General features: G+C 43.6%; 1 long non-coding RNA gene across 1 annotated transcript; it reads right to left on the bottom strand.

Moving 5' to 3' along the window:
- Positions 1 to 2,104: 2,104 nt before the first annotated feature.
- LOC116571607 lies at positions 2,105 to 21,986 on the bottom strand. The gene is made up of 3 exons (XR_004277924.1): positions 21,690 to 21,986; positions 20,579 to 20,709; positions 2,105 to 2,634 (listed from the first exon to the last, which is right to left on the bottom strand). It is a non-coding gene; the product is annotated as an uncharacterized LOC116571607 (long non-coding RNA).
- Positions 21,987 to 22,759: the final 773 nt, after the last annotated feature.

Genomic DNA, 22,759 nt, shown 5'->3' with positions numbered 1-22,759 from the left:
TATGTTGATTTCCTTCTGGTCTTGCTGTGTGATGCCAGGTGTACATATTCATTGAGCATGGACTCTCTCCATGCTTGCACTTACTAGCCAACAACGGGAGAGCTCTTTAAGGAGGCAAGGTCCCCACCGGAGCATGGACACTTCCTGACCCTGCTGGACAAGCCTGTCAAAATAAGGACGATGGACACCAGGCTGTTATGAGCGTTTGATTTCTTATTGGTCGGTGTCCCTAAAGTGTGTAATTCACGGCATTCAAGAATTTTTGTAGGGCTTATGGGGGAGAATGTTATCCAATATACTATACTAGGTCCCCAGTTCTTTTTTTTTTTTAGTAGGCTCCATGCCCAGTCCATGGGGACTGAACTCATGACCCTGAGATCAAGAGTCAAATGTTCCCCCGAGTGATTCAAGCCAGGAACCGCCCATTATGCTTCCTATTCTTATTCCATTTGTGCCATGCCCTGAAAAGGGACCATGCCATGACACTGACCACTCTCTATCTCAGCTCTACAAGGCAATGGCAATGAGGGTGGTGGAGAGAAGGCTAATCATGAACCGGTTCTCTGAGTCCCTTTCATTGTCCCAGGAGTGTCCCTGGGCTCACAGCATTTCTGCATTACTAGGACTTACTCATACTGACAATGCCATCAAATACGGTGAAAGGTTCTCCTCAGTTCTGACTGGACTTAGGAGTAGCCCATCATTAAAACAGAGTTTGACTGGGTTGTCCTAAAGGGTGCCTCCAAACCCTCAAAATCTTTGAACTGACCAGGCTTTCTATGTCCCTTTCCTAGTAGACTATGGCAAGATCTGTACTTGTGGGGCTCAGGAGCTTCGGTGGCCTATGTGACCCCTGAGATGACCTCATAATGCTAAACAGCACTTGGGATTTCCCTTGGCTCAGGTAATTCCTGACGTACACACTGAGACTACAGCTCTATGCACAGACACTAATGATCCCATGTCTGAGTAATCAGTGCGGTTCAGTAGTTAGAGCATGAGCCCTGGGACTACAGGCCTTGATTCACCTCCTGGCTCCTTTACATAGGAGACCATGAACCAGGTCACATTCATTGCTTTGTGACACAGCTGCTTTGCCCAAATACAAGTGTTTTACCCCAACACAATTTCGTTTGGATGGGTCAGAGGCATCAAGAAGTCAATAAGGAAAAAACAACCAATTGCTGATTCCCTGAATACACTCTCTGGGACCCTTGGTCAGAAATAGTCATGATTATTCTCTAGATTGTTCCAGTTGCCTGACTCATGGTCAGCAGACCAAATGAGAGGAATCCCAGGGTAAAGGACGGCAGGGTCACTATTGCAAAGTCTAGTGTTTTAAAGCATGTGAAACAATGCCACCTTGCATTGTGTATTCCTCACACAAACATAAGTGCCTCCAAACAACATATGAGTTCCTGAGGCCCTTGTCACAGAAGAAAACCATAGCTTAGCTTTGGAAAGAGATCTGGAGGAAAGGTTAAGAGAACTAACAAACACGTTCCATCAAAACCACTCTAATGAAGACTCTTTCTGCTTTCGAGCTACCATCCTATGGGCAAGTGTACATGTTTATCCACTTACATGTATAGTTTGTCTCTACTCATGGTCTCCACCTCCCATCGTTCTTTGTGCATTCCTAACAATCTATGTGCTTGGGTATCGATCCCTCATTAACTCAATTCATTAACCAATTAGCCATCTTTCACCATATGTTGAAAGACTGGCTATTCATTGTGAAACTGAGGACAAAATGTCCTTATAGTTTCACTATACTTACTTCTGGGGAACTGAATGGGATGGGGGATAGCATATGACCTAGACAGCATATCACCTAGAAAAAGTAATTTTGGATAACAGCCAAAGAAGAAAGAGAATATCTGCTTGGGGGTCATAAGTGAAATGTAGACTCTCCTATTCTTTGGATCTCTTTGGGGCGCCTGTTTCTAGGAACCAACCAATATGTCCCCCAAATCCTGAAATCCATACCCATTTTGGGCTAAACGGTACAGGAAGACATTGTAAAACATGGATAAAACAATCATAAATATCCTCCATACCGATCTTTCTGGGTTCACTCTCACTTTCAGAAAGAAGAAATGGGAAAGTATAATTTTGGACATTAAAAAAGGGTAAATGAAAATAGACATTGCCGTATTTTCTCCCCTAGGGGAACCTAGTGTGTCAAGGGTGAGGTGCAGGATATCAAAGAGAGGAGTACATTTTTCACAACGGAGGACTAAAGTCAAGGCAGCTAGCTTGGTAGAATAACCAAAAATAGAAATCAAGGGATAAAACTAAACTGTAAAACATTTGTATAACTCTGAATGACAAGTTAGAGAGAGAAAATTTTTAATGATGAGAGAATATTTGGAGGAAGAGTGAACTATCTGGTTAGCAGCAAACAGCAGTCAGGAGATCTGTAAGAACATAACGCAACAGCAGCCACACATTCCGATTCTGTTTCCCATCTTGAGAGCTGTATTTGTCTCACCGACTCACTCAGCTCAAAGAGGGGCCGTTGGACAGGACAGCAGAGGTGTATCTCTCGTCGCCATGGTGATGGTGTCATCATAGACCTTTCAGAGTCACTGCAGCTGCACAGCGGCCAACTCCTGCTGTCCAGACAGGTGGCTCTTCACAGACCAGGGTCTCATGTGAGAGGAAACACTTCCTTTCCAAAGTTGAAGTCTGGTCTCACACATTATCCCTCTGTTTTTGAAAAGAAATGACATGAGGGGAGGTGACCTGCCCCCCAAATAGAGTCACTAGCCCATCTTTAGGGTGAAGAGAGGAAAAGAAACGCATATTGAGAACCAATAGAGGTCCCATTCTTTTTTTAAAATGTTTTTTAAATTTATTTTTTATTTATTTTCAGCTTAACAGTATTCATTGTTTATGCACCACACCCAGTGTTCCATGCAACCTGTGCCCTCTATAATACCCACCACCTGGTACCCCGACCTCCCACCCCCGGCCCATTCAAAACCCTCAGATTGTTTTTCAGAGTCCATGGTCTCTCATAGTTCACTTCCCCTTCCAATTTCCCCCAACTCCCTTCTCCTCTCCATCTCCCCATGTCCTCCATGATATTTGTTATGCTCCACAAATAAGTGAAACCATATGATAATTGACTCTCTCTGCCTGACTTATTTCACTCAGCATAATCTCTTCCAGTCCCGTCCATGTTGTTACAAAAGTTGGGTATTCATCCTTTCTGATGGAGGCATAATACTCCATAGTGTATATGGACCACATCTTTCTTATCCATTTGTCCGTTGAAGGGCATCTTGGTTCTTTCCACAGTTTGGCGACTGTGGCCATTGCTGCTATAAACATTGGGGTACAGATGGCCCTTCTTTTCACGACATCTGTATCCTTGGGGTAAATACCCAGTAGTGCAATGGCAGGGTCATAGGGAAGCTCTATTTTTAATTTCTTGAGGAGTCTCCACACTGTTCTCCAAAGAGGCTGCACCAACTTACATTCCCACCAACAGTGGAAGACGGTTCCCCATTCTCCACATCCCCTCCAACACATGTTGTTTCCTGTCTTGCTCATTTTGGCAATTCTAACTGGTGTAAGGTGATATCTCAATGTGGTTTTAATTTGAATCTCCCTGAGGGCTAGTGATGATGAACATTTTTTTCATGTGTCTGATAGCCATTTGTATGTCTTCACTGGAGAAGTGTCAGTTCATATTTTCAGCCCATTTTTTGATATGATTGTCTGTTGTGTGTGTTGAGTTTGAGGAGTTCTTTATAGATCCTGGATATCAGCCTTTTGTCTCTACTGTCATTTGCAAATATCTTCTCCCATTCCATCGGTTGTCTGTTTTCTTGACTGTTTCCTTTGCTGTGCAGAAGCTTTTGATTTTGATGAAGTCCCAAAAGTTTATTTCGCATTTGTTTCCTTTGCCTTTGGAGACATATCTTGAAAGAAGTTGCTGTGGCTGATATTGAAGAGATTACTGCCTATGTTCTCCTCTAGGATTCTGATGGATTCCTGCCTCATGTTGAGGTCTTTTATCCATTTTGAGTTTATCTTTGTGTACGGTGTAAGAGAATGGTCGAATTTCATTCTTCTACATATAGCTGCCCAGTTTTCCCAGCACCATTTATAGAGGTCCCATTCTTGATTGAAAACACCATCCCGATCCATCTCTACCATCCAGAGTCACCAGACATTTCTAGAACAAAGTTTAACATGGGTCCCAGGTGAAATCAAAAGCAGTGTTAACACCAATTCCATTTTCCAGAGTCGTATTTCTCTATGCACAAACTAATCCAATTATGTCATTCTCTCACCATCTATGTATTTGATCTGCTTTTTCTCTGTGTGTAGCTAAGGCTAGGTACTTTATCTCTAGACCTTTGTGAACTCACTGTCCAATTTCTTGGTCACTATGTGTGGGAAAAACAGGCTCTTCATGAGTAATTATGAGAAACAAATCACTGTATTTTCAACACAGCATTTCTGTATGAGTGGATGGGTGGAGGAAATACATACAATGAATACTTTTCTAAATGATGTATTTTAAATACTCCCCAAAAGGTAGGGTTCAGTGTGTGTTCTGGCACATAGATGGGTAATACATGATCTTGTTCTGTTTACGAAAAGGAGCAATGGAAAGGGAAGGAACCAGCCCCCAAATACATGAAACAAGGAAAACTTTTAGAACAAAACCAAGAGACATGGCATGGTTAAAATGAAGTAATTGCAATACATGGTAAAAAAAAAAATTGCGTATATTCCAGGTGCCTAGTTATCCTGGGACTCTGAATGTCAGCTCAGGGCTTGACTCGGGTTCATGAGATCCAGCCCCACGCGAGGCTTAGCGCTAAGTGTGGGTGTTCTTGAAATCCTCTCTCTGCATCTCCCTGTGCCACGATTACACACGCGCTCATGTGCGTGCCCATGGTCTTTCTCTCTGCAAATCAATAACATCTTTCAAAAGAAGAAGATAAAATCCACACGGCACCAGTGCCCATCGTTGCTGATTCACTGCAACTTTCTAGACATAGTCAATCAAATAAGCTCTTCAGGAGACAGAAAAAATTGCATTAATATGGTTAGGGCCACATTTTCTCCATAGAATATCCAGGTAGTTGAACCAGTATGGAGGAAACAGGCAATGGTACACTGGAGCATTAAAAATGGAGAATTTTGGCCCCACTGTGATGGGAAACTTCTTAAACATATCAATAGATATGTACAGAAATAGGAAACAACTGGAAAACAAGTTCACACCTCTGCGTGTCAAATAGGAGGAGAAAATGCAAGCATTAGAGTTTTGTACAAAACAGATAAATAAAAAACCATTTATGCATTCATGTTTGTATTCCTGGGGGGGTTCCTTTGAGTAGGTATTCCCCCCAAAGGAATGGCATAAAACAACCACATTATTCTGCTCATGGTCGTGGGGTTGGGAATTCAGCCAGGACACAGTGCTGTTGCTAGAAAATGAAAGGTTTCAAATATCCACACCCCGGGAGAACCTCATTAAGTAGAACGTGGGGTCCATGAAGAGAGCAGCCCGAGGCCCAGCGCCAATCAAAGTATGAGTGCTTTCCATTTCTCAAATCCACAGTCCAGAATCCACATCTTGCAGGCACTGGGTGCCTCCTGTGTTGGTGAAGAGATTCTTTGCAAATGCCCATATCCTATTCTTTGATTGTTCCAACATCTATTTCCCAGTAGGGTGCCCAGAGGGCAAGCAAGGGGAGTCCAGGGTGCAGATGGAGTTGCTGAACCTCTCAGCACCTCTTTCTGATTCTATTTGAAATGAATGTCCATGTTGGACACCCTTCAGAGTAGCAGAAGTCATGAGGTTCTCGTTGGGTGTATCTACATCTGAGGTCATAGCCATTGGAGAGAAAGAACCCAAATCAACAACTGGTCAGAATGCACAGCCTGAACCTAGAAGAGGCCCACATACTCCTTTTGCATTTAAGTGGCTTATCTCTACTCTTTCCACAGTCAATAAACTTTTCCACAGAAATCTTCCCTGAACTCCCACCTCAAGTCTAAAATTAAGGATGCATATTAACACCAATCTTGTCTCATGGACGTTAAGCAGCCAACCAGGAAAAGAGGTTAACGAGGGCACCTGGGTGCCTCAGTAGTTAAGCATCTGCCTTCAGCTCAGGTCATCATCCCTGGGTCCTGGGATCCAGTCCTGTACCAGGCTACCTGCTCAGCGGGGAGCCTGCTCCTCCCACTCCCCTTGCTTGTGTTCTCTCTGTCTCTCTCTCTGTGTCTAAATAAATAAGACCTATTAAAAAAAAAGGATTTAATGAGGGAAATAAGCAATACCAGACAGAGGGGGCACTATAATTTATTAAAAAGATTTATTTATTTATTTGACAGACAGAGATCATAGTAGGCATAGAGAGAGGCAGGCAGAAAGAGAGAGGAAGAAGCAGGCTTCCCACTGAGCAGAGAGCCCGATGCCTGGCCCAATCCCAGGACCCTGGTATCATGACCTGAGCTGAAGGCAGAGGCCCAACCCACTGAACCACCCAGGTGCCCTGGCACTATGATTTTTTTGAAGCCTTCATTAATTTGTACTCTAGGCGACCCACATCCTTTAGCCTGTAAGAGTTAAGACACATGTTATTATTATCATTTCCCCCCTACAAAGCTAACAACAATGACAAGATTGTGTTACATGTCTTGTGAGGGAAATCAAGAATCGAGACAGGTGCTTCCTCTGTGTAATAGAGATTCCCCCTGAGGTTAGGCATGACAAGGAGACCTTCCACAAGGGCACCAATCAAGAGCCTAGAGGAGTGGAGAAGCAATGGTAGCAAGAGTGTATGGGTGGGTTCCCTTCCAAAGCATAGAAGTCTCACAAGAAACCAACCTGTAGCGAGAACAGGCTCTGTCAGGTGACTCACTTGTGTCCAGAGCAGGACTCAAGCATCAGTCTTTATCAGGGACCTGCCAGGTCATTCTACTGTGCACTCGGGACTGAGGGGCATAGGCACATAGAATGCCTAAGATCAGATAATTCCTGCCATTTCTGGAGAACCAGCAGTGATATCATGATCTCTGAGTCCTTAGTGAGGTAGGGGGCTGGGGGGGGGATTATGTCAGCATCCACGGGTTCACCCAGATTATAGCTCTTGCCTAGGGCTCCAGATCCTTGATCTTGGAAACCAATTCCCCCCACTGCCAGATGAACCTGATTCCATTCTTCCAAGACCACAGAGCACAGAGGACCCCCATGGGGCTCTTTATGCAGCTGTTGCTGCCGTGGTGGTAGCAGATGTGTTCCTGTTTCAAGTACATGGGTGTGTCCTATTTGCTGACACCAACCACCACCAACTCTCCAAGTTGTCCAACAATTCCATTCAATTCTGACAGGAACCAGCCAGAAGAGCTTGCACAGTCGGTGACATCGCTCCACCTAGTGGCCAGCTGCGTTTACCATTGCTCCATTCACCAAAAGTTCCACGTGTCTGCCACAGTCACTCAAGAAATCAAATCCACCAGGACTTTCCGTATTTGAGGAATAAAGGCAAAATAAGGGAGGTGCAACAGCAAAACACCTCAAATTTCACTGAGGGACTGCTAACAAGGATATTTAAAACAGTTATAATTCTTGAAACGTTCATCCTACCTTCCCGTGTTTTGAATTCAAATGTATTTAAAATTTGCTTCATGGTTTTGATATGCCTATATTTTCATATTTCACTGTGCATCAAAACGTGGTAGGAATAAGGGATTTCTTCTTCTAGTCACCGATTGGCAATAAAATCAACAAACATGAAGCCTCTATCTCATAGGATGGGAACGAAGCGGAGTAAAATGCCATCCCCCTTGGCTTGGTTCCCCAAATAGGTGGTATGGCCATCACCCTGGCCCACATACTCTAAACACTTGAGCTAAAGTGAAAGATAATTTATACAGATATTAGTGAAGGGTGAGTATTGGTTAGTAAAACCGAGGTTTTAATCTTAAGATAATAGCAGTCAAATTGAAATGGGAATTTTACCTCCGAGGGTGTGGTTTCCACATGAAGCATGAATTTTTTCCAAATGGATATGGAGGAATCTATATGGAGAAATATTGATGAAGTCAAATACACATGTCTGACTTCGTCTAAACAATGAGAAAAATTATAATGGCCATGGGCCATTCTTGAGATTTGTAAATACTCAACTTCAAATTTCTTGAAAGTGTAGCACCCTGTTCAATTTTGGGTGAATGTTGAATGCAAACATTTGTGGCCACCTTTCTGTCATCAGTAAATCGCTTTTCTCCTAGAATTAAATTAAAAGGACTCAAATTTCAGAGGCGATTGCTGCTATGGTAGAGTGTGAGAAGAACCCTTTAACAGAGATCCCTTCTGGATCAATCTCATTCCAGAACCAAGTCACCTTCAGAGGGAGTGGAAGGCCAGAGAAGACTCTCATAGAGGACACATCCAAGATTGTGAAACTTTTTTTTATTTAACCCTCAGGGTTTCACAAAAGGAAATATGAGACAGCAAGTCTGGGGAATTAAGTATTTTCCCAATACAGTGAGTGTTTTGGAGGCCAGCTCAGTTCCAAACACAGGATCTGCACCTAGAGACAATGGGTACACTCGGGCTCTCTACTCTAGGAGTTGTGGGCAGGACTAGATTTTCAATACCCACACTGGAGAGAGGACCAAGTCTTTCTATTCCTTAACCAGATCATAGCTCAGACTGCTCTACGAGATGCTGCACTGAGTTTCCCGACTGACTGATTCCACCCCTCAGTGGCTGCGGTGGTTCTGAGTCGCGGCCAGGTGGGACCAGTTCCCCAAGTTGGAGACTCTCGGGAGTTGAGTCTGGCAATGCCTGGCAGAAATCTAATGTGTCCCGCCCATGTCAGTTACAAATTTTCTAGCAGGCACATTACAGACAGTAAAAGGAAATAAGTCAAAATAATTATAATTGGAAAAATGGTATCCCCTCCACATGTTTTTATGTTAATGAGTATTGTTTTAAAGATCTCAATAAGATAATTTAACTCCTCTTCCTTCTTTCGGTTTCAGAATCCAGTGTGCATTTTATCCTCAGAGCACATCTCAACTCAGAGGAGCTGAACTCCAGGTGCTCGATGGCCACAGGTGGTTGGTGGCTACAGGATTAGACACCCACGATCTGGTTCAATTCACCAGCTCAGGTCAAGGCTGAATGACCAATCGAGTTTTATATTCTCATTAGCATCTCAAATATCAGAAGTTCGGGGCCAAGAGTCACTCACTTGTTGCTATATTGTGTGTCATTTCCTAGTAGAGGGATGACATGTAGTAGCTACATAACATGTCTATGCAAGCAAAGAAGATTAAGAACCCAAGACAGGTGGTGGGTATTAGGGAGGGCACGGATTGCATGGAGCAGTGGGTGTGGTGCAAAAACAAGGAATACTGTTATGCTGAAAAAAAAAAATTTAAAAGAAAAGTAAAAAAAAAAAAAAAAAAAAAAAGAACCCAAGCAATCAAGGTCATTTATCATTAGGAAACTCCAGTCTACACGTTTTTCTGCAGAGAGTGGGTCTGGCTGAACATTTTAAAGAAGGAAGTAGATGTCTCATCTGCCTGGGTTATCTTGAGAAACCCATGTACCAAAATTGTGCTTCTGTCTGCTGCCATAAGTGCCCGGTGGGGAAGGTTTATTGTGTCTGTTCTGCTCTGTGCTCAGAAGAGTGAGATCAAGACAAGTGTTCAGCTGGGGGAGCTGGTGTCCAAGATCAGGGACCTGGAGGCCTGACGGGAATCCTCCTCCACTTTAACTCAGGTTGCGAAGTTCCAGGGTGAGGCCACTGGTTTGTCCTGTGTTCTGTGACACATGCCCAGGGACAAGAGGAAGGAATTGGCCCCTGCGAAGTGAGATGCTGAAACACAGCATCCAGTCAAACCTTACCGTGCAGAAACTTTGCTGCGCGCAAGGAAAGCTTTAGCACTGCCCCAGGGGAAGGCAGGCAAGCTCCTCTCAATGCAAAGCTGCCACTGGGGAAATTCATGTAAGTAACTGCAGGAGAAAAGGCCAAGTCCCACCCTCTGGGCCCTGTGAGGAGCGGGAGGTCTGAAGACAGAGGCCAAGGGAGGGGACCCTGCTCCCCACCCCCCGTGCAATACAACCCATCGTGACACCTGCCCTGGAACAGTGGACAGAGAGCAAAACTGCCCCATTCCCTTGCTCATATTCCTTCTTCTCCCTAACACACCATCAAACCCTGCCTATGGCTTTCAGTTAAAAGACAATCGGTATAAAGACAACTGACAGGATGGGAGAAGATATTTGCAAATGCCATGTCAGATAAAGGGCTAGTATCCAAAAATCTATAAAGATCTTAGCAAACTCAACACCCAAAGAACAACTGATCCAATCAAGAAATGGGCAGAGGACATGAACAGGCATCTCTCCAAGGAAGACATCCAGGCGGCCAACAGACCCATTAAAAACTGCTCAAAATGTTGAAAATAGAACTTCCCTATGACCCAGCAATTGCACTACTGGGTATTTACCCTAAAGATACAAACGTAGTGATCCAAAGGGGCATGTGCACCCGAATGTTTATAGCAGCAATGTCCACAATAGCCAAACTATGGAATGAACCTAGATGTCCATCAACAGATGAATGGATAAAGAAGATGTGGTATATATACACAATGGAATACTATGCAGCCATCAAAAGAAATAAAATCTTGCCATTTGCGACAACATGGATGGAACTAGAGTGTATCATGCTTAGCGAAATAAGTCAAGCAGAGAAAGACAGCTATCCTATGATCTCCCTGATATGAGGAAGTGGTGATGCAACATGGGGGCTTAAGTGGGTAGGAGAAGAATCAATGAAACATGATGGGATTGGGAGAGAGACAAACCATAAGTGACTCTTAATCTCACAAAACAAACTGAGCGTTGCTGGGGGGAGGGGGGTTGAGAGAAGGGGGGGTGGGGTTATGGACATTGGTGAGGGTATGTGCTTTAGTGAGTGCTGTGAAGTGTGTAAATCTGGCGATTCACAGACCTGTACCCCTGGGGATAAAAATATATGTTTATAAAAAATAAAAAAATTATAAAAAAAATTGCTCCACCTCACTGGGCATCAGGGAAATACAAACCAAAAGCACAGTGAGATACTACCTCACACCAGTCAGAATGGCTAGAATTAACAAGTCAGTAATCGACAAATTCTGGCGAGGATGCGGAGAAAGGCAAACCCTCCTACACTGTTGGTGGGAATACAAGCTGGTGCAGCCACTCTGGAAAACAGTAGGGAGGTTCCTCTAAAAGTTGAAAATAGAGCTACCCTATGACTCAGCAATGGCACTACTGGGTGTTTACCCTAAAGATACAAATGCAGTGATCCTAAGGAGCACGTGCACCCGAATGTTTATAGCAGCAGTGTGCATAACAGCCTAACCAGGGGAAGAACCTAGATGTCCATCAACAGATGAAAGGTTAAAAGAAGATGTGGTATATATATATACAATGAAATAATATGCAGCCCTCGAAAGAAAATCTTGCAGTTCGCAGTGACGTGGTTAGAACTAGAGAGTATTATGTGGAGCGATATAAGTCAATCAGAGAAAGACAATTATCATATGATCTCCCTAATATGAGGAATTTGAGAGGCAAAGTGGGGGTTTAGAGAGTAGGGAAGGAAAAAATGAAACAAGATGGGGTCAGGAGGGAAAGAAAGCTTAAGAGACTCTTAATCTCACAAAACAAACTGAGGGTCACGGCGGGGGGTGGGGTAATGGAGAATGTGGTTGGATTATGGACATTGAGGAGTGTACGTGCTATGGTGAGTCTGTGAAGTGTGTAAGCCTGACGATTCACAGAACTGTACCCCTGTGGCAAATAATACATTATATGTTAATTAAAAAATTTAAAAATTAAAAAGAAATGGCAGGAGGACCTGGGTGGTTCAGATGGTTAAGCATCTGTCTTTGGCTCAGGTGGTGATCTCCAGGACTTGGGATCGAGCCCCCTGTTGTACTCCCAGCTCAGCAGGGAGTCTGCTTCTCTGTTTCCTTGGCCTCGCCCCCTGCTTGTGCTCTCTCTCTGTCCCTGTCTCTGTATCTTTCTCAAATGAATAAGTCAAAAGAAAATCTTGTAACAACTAATAAAATAATTAATTTTATGGCTTTAGTATATTCCAGCAATGTAATATGACAGAAGACATTGCTTCTGATCATAGAAGTTATATTTGTTTTATTTACAAAAGTGGAAAGTGAAATGTACACAATTTCTTTTTTTAACGATTGTATTGACGGGCGCCTGGGTGGCTCAGTGGGTTAGGCCGCTGCCTTCGGCTCGGGTCATGATCTCAGGGTCCTGGGAACGAGTCCCGCATTGGGCTCTCTGCTCAGCGGGGAGCCTGCTTCCTCCTCTCCTCTCTCTGACTGCCTCTCTGCATACTTCTGATCTCTCTCTGTCAAATAAATAAATAAAAAATCTTAAAAAAAAAGATTGTATTGATGTGAAACAGAGAGATAGCTCAAGCAGGGGGAACAGCAGGCAGAGGGAGAGGGAGAGCAGGATCCCTGCAGAGCCAGGAGCCCGACACCGGGTTTGCCACGGTCTCAATCCCAGGACCCTGGGATCATGACCTGATTTGAAGGCAGATGCATAACTGACTGAGCCAGCCAGGTGTCCCTGAATTGTGCACAATTTCTAATCCTAACTCTTTAACATATTCCAAATGAGCACTGCACTCAATTTCCTTCACATTCTTGTGATTTGTTTGGTTATCCTGTATGTATGAAAATATATAAAACCTGTGAAATGGTGACATGAGGTGAGCCTGGCTGTCCATGGGTCTCCACAGAGGCTGAGGGGCCCCCCGGGGACTTGGGCCTCTCCCAGCTGGGGTTGGATGCTACCTTGTTGACTTGAGTCCGGGATGCCATATGCCCTCAGGGACACATGGTGGGCCAGCTGCGCCACCCTATTGGCATGGGAGGGACCCCAAGGGCCTCTGTCCTCCTTACTTTCTTCAGGAGCCTGAGCTGGACAACATCAAGCCCAACCCGTGTTATCTCCCCACATGGATTGGCTGAGCTGCTCCCTGTTCACTTTTAGAGGGCCACACCTGACTGGTGAACCCTCCAGGGACACTTTCCACAAAGAACACTATGTGACTTGCTCCTCCTGGAGTCAGGCACAGGGCGACCCCTTGGGTGTCTACAGCCTCCTCTGCCCAGCTTGGGAGCCAATGGGGGACTCAGCCTAGAAAACTCAGGGCTAGAGAAGGCGGGGTTTACTTTCCCAGGAAATGTTTGCATTACATCCTTTCCTTGTGGCACTGGCCTTGACCGTCATCCCTTCCTCCAAGGCCATGGGCAGTGGAGGCCACTGTATCCAGAATACACCAGCTGTCTCTACACCTTAAAGAGCTGGAGAATCAACAACAAATTAAGCCAACTCCACACACAAGAAGGGAAATCATCAAGATTAGAGCAGAGATCAATGAGATAGAAACTAGAGATACAGTAGAACACATCAATGAACCCAGAAGCTGTTGTTTTGAAAGAATAAAATCGAGAAACCATTGGCCAAACTAATCCATAAGAAAAGACAGAAGGCCCAAATTAATAAAATTATGAATGTGAAGGGAGAGATCACAAATAACGCCAAGGAAATAGAAACAATCATCAGAAATTATTACCAACAGTTATACGCCAATAAGTTAAGCAACCTAGATGAAATGGATGCACTCCTGGAAAACAATAAACTTCCAAAATTGAACCAGGAAGGAATTGACAACCTGAATAGACCAATAACTAGTAATGAGATTGAAGCAGTGATCAAAAACCTTCCCCAAAACAAGAGCCCAGGTCAGGACGGATTGCCTGGGGAATTCCACCAAACTTACAAAGGAAAAATAACACCTATTCTCCTGAAGCTGTTTCAAAACATTAAAGCAGAAGGAAAACTTCAAGACTCTTTTTATTAAGCCAGCATTATAGTGATCCCCAAACGAGGCAAAGACCCCACCAAAAAGGAGAATTTCAGACCAATATCCCTGATGAATATGGATGCGATGATTCTCAACAAGATCCTCGCTAATAGGATCTAATAGCATATTACAAAGATGATCCACCATGACCAGGTGGGATTCATCCCTGGGGTTGCAAGGATGGTTCAACATTCCGAAATCAATGTGATAGAACAAATCAATGAGAAAAGAGAGAAGAACCACAAGGTCCTCTCAACTGATGCAGAAAAAGCATTTGACAAATTCTAGCATTCGTTACTGATTAAAACGCTTCAAAGTATGGAGATAGAGGGAACATTCCTCAACTTGATAAAATCCATCTATGAGAAACCCATAGTGAATATCATCCTCAATGGGAAAAAGCTGACAGCCTTCCCTTTGAGATCAGGAACACAACAAGGATGCCCACTCTCACCACTCTTGTTCAACATAGTATTAGAAGTCCTAGCAACAGCAATCAGACAACAGAGAGAAATAAAAGGTATTCAAATTGGCAATCAAAAAGCCAAACTATCTCTCTTTGCAGGTGACATAATACTTTTTAAGAAAAACCCAACGACTCCACTCCCAAACTACTAGAACTCATAAAGCAATTCAGTTATGTGGCAAGATACAAAGTCAATGTACAGAAATCAGTGGCTTTCTTATACACTAACAATGAAAATACAGAAAGGGAAATTAGAGAATCGATTCCATTTACTATAGCACCAAGAACCATAAGATACCTGGGAATAAACCTAAAAAAAGAGGTAAAGGATCTGTACTTGAGGAACTACAGAATACCCATGAAAGAAATTGAAGAAGACACAAAAAGATGGAAGACCATTCCATGCTCTTGGATCGGAAGAATAAACATTGTTAAAATGTCTATACTGCCTAGAGCAATCTATACTTTTAATGCCATTCCGATCAAAATTCCACCGGTATTCTTCAAAGAGCTGGAGCAAATAATCCTAAAATTTGTATGGAATCAGAAGAGACCCCGAATTGCTAAGGAAATGTTGAAAAAGAAAAACAAAACAGGGGGCATCACGTTACCTGATTTCAAGCTTTATTACAAAGCTGTGATCACCAAGACAGCATGGAACTGTCATAAAAACAGACACATAGACCAGCAGAACAGGTAGAGGGCCCAGATATGGACCCTCAACTCCATGGTCAAATAATCTTTGACAAAGCAGAAAAAATATACAGTGGAAAAAAGACAGTCTCTTCAATCAGTGGTGCTAGGAAAATTGGACAGCTATATGTAGAAGAATGAAACTCCACCATTCTCTTACCGTACACAAAGATAAACTCAAAATGGATAAAAGACCTCAACGTGAGACAGGAATCCATCAGAATCCTAGAGGAGAACATAGGCAGTAACCTTTTCGATATCATCCATAGCAACTTCTTCCAAGATATGTCTCCAAAGGCAAAAGAAACAAAAGCGAAGATGAACTTTTGGGACTTCATCAAGATCAAAAGCTTCTGCACAGCAAAGGAAACAGTCAACAAAACAAAGAGGCCACCCACAGAATGGGAGAAGATATTTGCAAATGACAGTAGAGACAAAAGGTTGATATCCAGGATCTATAAAGAACTCCTCAAACTCAACACACACACACCAGACAATCATGTTAAAAAAATGGGCAGAAGATATGAACTGACACTTCTCCAGTGAAGACATACAAATGGCTATCAGACACATGAAAAAAATGTTCATCATCACTAGCCCTCAGGGAGATTCAAATTAAAACCACATTGAGATACCACCTTACACCAGTTAGAATGGCCAAAATTAGCAAGACAGAAAACAAGTGTTGGAGAGGATGTGGAGAAAGGGGAACCATCTTCCACTGTTGGTGGGAATGTAAGTTGGTGCAGCCTCTTTGGAGAACAGTGTGGAGATTCCTCAAGAAATTAAAGATAGAGCTTCCCTATGACCCTGCAATCACCCTATTGGGTATTTACCCCAAAGATAAAGATGTAGTGAAAAGAAGGGCCATCTGTACCCCAATCTTTATAGCAGCAATGGCCACAGTCGCCAAACTGTGGAAAGAACCAAGATGCCCTTCAATGGATGAATGGATAAGGAAGATGTGGTCCATATACGCTATGGGGTATTATGTCTCCATCAGAAAGGATGAATACCCAACTTTTGTAGCAACATGGACGGGACTGGAAGAGATTATGGTGACTGAAATAAGTCAGGCAGAGAGAGTCAATTATCATATGGTTTTACTTATTTGTGGAGCATAACAAATAGCATGGAGGACAAGGGGAGATGGAGCAGAGAAGGGAGTTGAGGGAAATTGGAAGGGGAGAGGATCCATGAGAGACTATGGACTCTGAAAAACAATCTGAGGGTTTTGTAGGCCCGGGGGGTGGGAGGTTGGGGGAACCAGGTGGTGGGTATTAGAGAGGGCAAGGGTTGCATGGAGCACTGGGTGTGGTGCAAAAACAATGAATACTGTTACGCTGAAAAGAAATTAAAAAAATTTATTTTATTTTATTTTTTTAAAGATTTTATTTATTTATTTGACAGACAGAGATCACAAGTAGGCAGAGAGGCAGGCAGAGAGAGAGAGAGGGAAGCAGGCTCCCTGCTGAGCAGAGAGCCCGATGTGGGACTCGATCCCAGGACCCTGAGATCAAGACCTGAGCCGAAGGCAGCGGCTTAACCCACTGAGCCACCCAGGCGCCCAAATTAAAAAAGTTTTTTAAAAAAGATATGTCTCCAAAGGCAAAGGAAACAAAATCAAAAATCAATTTGGAGGAAGTGGAGATGCTACATGGGGTGTTAAGGGCGTAGGAGAAGAATAAATGAAACAAGATGGGATTGGGAGGGAGACAAACCATAAGTGACTCTTAATCTCATAAAACAAACTGAGGGTTGCTTGGGGGAGGGTGGTTGGGAGAAGGGGGGTGGGGTTATGGACATTGGGGAGGGTATGTGCTATGGTGAGTGCTGTGAAGTGTGTAAACCTGGAGATTCACAGACCTGTACCCCTGGGGATAAAAATATATTATATGTTTATAAAAAATAAAAATAAATATATATAGAAGAATAAAAAAAATGAATTTGGGGGACTTCATCAAGATTCAAAACTTCTTCACAGCAAAGGAAACAGTCGACAAAACAAAGAGGCAACCCAAAGAATGGGAGAAGATATTCGCAAAGGATAGTAGACAAAAGGCTGATATCCAGGATCTATAAAGAACTTCTCAAACTCATCACACACAAAACAGACAATCATATAAAAAAATGGGCAGAAGGGGCGCCTGGGTGGCTCCGTGGGTTCAGTCTCTGCCTTTGCCTCAGGTTACGGTCTCAGGGTCCTGGGATAGTGTTTAGCATTGGGCTCTCTGCTTGGCGGGGAGCCTGCTTCCTCCTCTCTCTCTCTGCCTGCCTCTCTGCCTGCTTGTGATTTCTCTGTCAAATAAATAAATAAAATCTTTAAAAAAAAAGGGCAGAAGACATGAAGAGACACTTACCCAATGAAGACATACAAATGGCTATCAAACACATGAAAGAAGGTTTATTATCACTGGCCATCAGGGAGATTAAAATTAAAACCACATTGAAATATCACCTTACACCAGTTAGAATGGACAAAATTAACAAGACAGTAAACAACGTGTGTTGGAGAGGATGTGGAGAAAGGGGAACCCTCTTACACTGTTAGTGGGAATGCAAGTTCTCCTCTTTGGAGAACAGTGTGGAGAATCCTTAAGAAATTAAAAATAGAGCTTCCTTATGCCTGCAATTGCCCTACTGGGTATTTACCCCAAAGATATAGATGTAGTGAAAAGAAGGGTCATCTGTACCCCAAATGTTCATAGCAGCAATGGCCACGGTCGCCAAACTGTGGAAAGAAACAAGATGCCCTTCAACGGATGAATAGATAGGGAAGATGTGGTCCATATACACTATGGAGTATTATGCCTCCATCAGAAGGGATGAATGCCCAACTTTTGTATCAGCATGGATGGGAGTGGAAGAGACTATGCTGAGTAAAACAAGTCAAGCAGAGAGAGTCAATTATCATATGGTTTCACTCATTTGTGGAGCATAAGAAATAACATGGAGGACATGGGGAGATGGAGAGGAGAAGGGAGTTGGGGGAAATTGGAGGGGGAGAGGAACCATGAGAGACTATGGACTCTGAAAAACAATTTGAGGGTTTTGAAGGGCTGGGGCGGGTGGTAGGTGGCTGGGGAAACCAGGTGGTGGGTATTATAGAGGGCACGGATTGCGTGGAGCACTGGGTGTGGTGCAAAAACAATGAATACTGTTATGCCGAGAAGATATATATATATATATATATATATATATATATATATATATATATAAAACTAAAAGAAAAAAAAAAGAAATACAAGAGACCCAAAAAACCAAAGCAATCTTGAAAAAGCAAAAGCAAAGCTAGAGACTTCAGAATTCTGGACTTCAAGTTTATTACTAAGCTATAGTCATCAAGACAGGATGGTACTGGCACAAAAATAGACACTTAGATCAATGGAACAGAACAAAACTCAGAAATGACCCCACAAAAATATTGTAAACTAGTCTTTGACAAAGCTGGAAAGAATATCCAAAGGAAAAAATAGTCTCTTCAATAAATGGTGTTAGGAAAACTAGACTGCAACATACAAAAGAATGAAAGTGGACCACTGTCTTATGCCATACATAAAAGTACATTTTAAATGGATGAAAGACCTAGGTGTGAGACAGGAAACCATCAAAATCCTACAAGGGAACACAGCAATAACCTCTTTGACATTGACCATGGCAACTTCTTATAAGATATGTCAAAGGAAACAAAGGCAAAAACAAACTATTAGGACACCACCAAGATTAAAAGCTTTTGTATGGTAAACAGTCACTAAACCTAAGAGACAACCTATGCAATGGGAGGAGATATTCACAATGATGTACCTGATAAAGGGTTAGTGTCCAAAATCTATAAAGAATGTATCAAAGTCAATACCACACTATAAATAATCCATTTTCAAAATGAGCAAAAGACCTAAACAAATATTTTTCTCAAAGAAGACTTTCAGATGGAGAACAGATACATGAAAAGATGCTCCACATCACTCATCACTGGGAATTATAAATAAAAAATACAATGAAACATCATCTCTCACACACACACAAAAAAGCCTGTGCTTCATGGAGGAGTCATGATTCAAACGACTCCTCAGATCATACTTTGCCTCACTTGCTAAATTGTGATTACTAAAATACTATCTTGACTTGTTTGCTTTCAAAGGCTAGAGAATAGTCAAGAGTCTTTTTCATCTGGTAGGTCCGCCAGCGACATGAGTGGCGATCCCTCTGTCACATACTGAGTTTCTCTGGGCCTGGCAATACAGCACCTCCCCTTCCTTCATCCACCTGGGTGGGAAGCCAAGTGCCCACCCTAAGGCTCAGCCCCTGAAAACCCTGGGGCTCACTGTCTATCTGACAGGGTGTTTCTTTTCCTAAGACACAGAAACCGCAGCTAACACAAGTGACAGGAAACCAACTTTCCACATGAGCAGGCCATTTCCTAATTTTGGCCACATTTTCTGAAGCAAAATATGAGACCCTAGTGAGTCAAAGTTGGACGGAAATCCCATGGAATCCACTGGAGGTCCCTCCTTCTTGGTCCTTCTGCAGCTGGGTGTGACATGAGTTTGCACCAGGGGCCACCAGCCCCAGGTCTCCAGTTATGAGGGGGAAGATTCTACCTCAGCCTCCTTTAATCAAAAGGGTTTGGAATGAAAAGCAGGGCAGGAGGGAAATATTCTGTTTTGCTGATTATAACAAATGTACCGCAAGCAAGTAAGATGTTATTAATGGAGGAATCTGGGGGTGGGGGTGGGACCTGGGAACTTTCTGTATTATATGTTCAACTCTTACATTCATCTAAACCTCCTGTTCTAAAATAATGCCCATTCATTTTTTAAAATCTGGAAACACTCTATCGGGCAGAGATGTCTTTCAGCCAAAGTTCAAAAATCAGTCAAGCAGAGAAAGACAATTATCATATGGCTGCACTGACTCGTGGAAGAATAAGGAATAGTGCAGAGGACCACAGGGGGAGGGAGGGAAAACTGAATGGGAAAACATCAGAGAGGAAGACAAGCCATGAGAGACTCCGGATTCCTGCAAAAAACTGAGGGTTACAGAAGGGTGAGGGAGGGGAGTGGAGGGGGTATCGGGGTGATGGGTATTAAGGGGGACACATGGGGTGATGAGCACTGGGTGTTCTTAGCAAACAATGAGTTTTTGAACGCTGCATCAAGAACTAATGATGTACTCTATGGTGGCTAATTGAACATAAGAAAAACAAAGAATGTAGACAAAAGAGGAAAAAAACAACTAACGGTCCACTCGTTGGCTAGAGATGTTGTTTACTGTTCAACAGGAGCCCATTCTGGAGTTGGTGTATCTTGATGTCTAGAGTTAGAGGCACTACTGATTGACTGGATCATCTACCCTTGCATACAGGAGAGAGGAATGTGGCTGAACATCTCATAGTTTTGTCTTAAATATGGGTCACTGATTAAAATAGACTCATTATTCTGAAATGAACCTAAAGAGTGTGTTTCCACAGTACCTTCAAGTGGGTCATCCATAGGGGGCCTCCCGTTGTTTGGCCAGATGTGATGTTTCCCGAATCACTGCTTCAGGCCAGTTGATATTCTTCACTTCGGGTGCACATTTCTTCTTAATCCTTGAGGCAAGATCCTGGGAAATGCATCATAATAGAGAGAACTGTGGACATCTTGCTGGCAGAAGAACCCAGGGAAATGGGTGATAACCTATTCCTAGTTCAATCCTTTCATCCCATTATTCACCTGCTGCCTGTTCAGTAGAGCCTCCTGAATCCAAGTTGGGCTTGTGGAGCTTTTGCAGTTGGGGTTGCACTAAGAACGCCGGACAGATAGGTCCTGTGGGCACATACCTTCATTTGATGGAGGTATTGGAGAAATGCAGCAATGGGCAGTATGCATGACTGATGGCCTGGGGTTCAACTCCATTTAGAAGCCATCAGTATGCAGAATGTTACGTAGACCCCTCTGGGTCTCATTTCCCTGAGATGTTGAAATGTGAATATGGCCTACTTATCAGTATGGTATTATGAGGCTAAACATAATTAAACACAAGGAAAGCCTTAAGAAAAAATAGATGACTGGTGTTTCCTAATTGCCCTAGTGTTCAATCCCTGAGTGAATGCAAGAAGTAGACACTTGGTAGTGGTTGAATCCAGAGAGGGGATTTGGACGGCTCCACAGCAGGGAGGAAGGAAGCTCTCTCTTAGCTTTCACGTGGGAATGATGTTTCACAGCTCGTGGATGATACCTTTGACCATCTCCTGTAATCCCCAGGTGGGCCCTTTTGAGGTGTGGGGCGACAGAAAGGGGTTGTAAGCCATATTCTAGAGTGAGGGCCCTGAAATGTACAGAGATAAATTGACATGCCAGGAGGTACCATACAGGTGAGGATGGATCCAGCACAGGAATAGAGTTGGTTCCCTGGGGGGAGAGATCCCTGAACATGAGACACCTTCCTGGGGCACCTGAGATCATGTCCTGTCGCCCATAACCAAGTCTCTTTCTTGGACACTCCTGCTGCAGGAGGTGCCTGAGCCAACAGAAAAGTCCACATGCTCACTCAGCTTCCCACCTCTAGGTTTCCACCCATGGTCCAAACCCCAAGATAGTTACCTCCAAGGGAAGCCCCTCTGAAGTGCCAGTGGAAAAAACCCACTATGGCCATCCTCCCTCAGTGTTCACATGACCAGCTGTCTCAAATGGAGCCTTCCTAGGGACCAGCTGACCACACTTAGTGGCCAGTGAGTGGTCTGCTCAACTGCTCAACCACTGAGAACATGGGACATTCCAAAACAACTGTTACAGGATGACTCTGCCAAGAATTAGATTCCTTTTACTGACCAACCCTGGCTGACCAGTTACTGTGCACACAGTGGGAAAATGGCCACCTGCATTGGTGCTTTGGTGGCTTAATAAATTAAAGCTGTGACCTTCAGTGTCTTACCGCTTGTTGATCTGAGCAAGTGTACAAACAGCTTAGACTAAGGACTGGCTGAGAGTGAACAGGGGCTGCACTGACTCTGAGTGGGCAAATTTCCCACTCTTTCATTGCAAAGCATCCCCAGATTATGTATCTATGGACTTTCTCCTTCATTATTTCCTTACAGGGCAGGGGACTTGTTCCATCTCCTCTTGAGGGCCCCTTCCATACCCACAACCTGCCAACTCCCTCCCCAGGATACTCACCAAGGGTCACCAGACCTATTTTCCTATTTTCTCTTGCATTCAGGAAAACTCTATGCTCATCAGTTCCAAACTTTTGGAATTACCATGGCCCCACTTCAAATCTAAAATTTTTGCCCACACTATGCCCCAGACGTCCAGAATCTTATTCAGCAACTCCACATGGTTGTGTCACACATCAGTCTTCATATTTCTAAAGCTGAAGAAAAAGGCAAGGGAGCTTCTGGAAGCAGACCCTTGCTGGAGCAATCTTGAAAGTTGAAAGAGAGGGGAAATTGTGCATGTTCAGAGCCACCCAAGTCAGGAAAACACCAGTGTGGGTAGTACCTGGTCCAGAACCAGACGTCGCAGGGTTCCCTTAGAGCAGGGTGGGCCTAGTACACCTGACTTAGGCCAGCTCCATGCCTGGGGAGTCTGCCACTATCACTTGCATTTGGGCAGAGATTCAAAGGCAGCAAAGGAGTAGGAAAACATTGTACAGCCAGAAGGAAAGGCCTCAG

The sequence above is a fragment of the Mustela erminea genome, chromosome 13, assembly GCF_009829155.1.
Source record: "Mustela erminea isolate mMusErm1 chromosome 13, mMusErm1.Pri, whole genome shotgun sequence".
In the NCBI taxonomy this organism is placed as follows: Eukaryota; Metazoa; Chordata; class Mammalia; order Carnivora; family Mustelidae; genus Mustela; species Mustela erminea.
The sequence above is the reverse complement of the archived record's forward strand: the minus strand, read 5'-3'. Positions and strand labels throughout refer to the sequence as shown.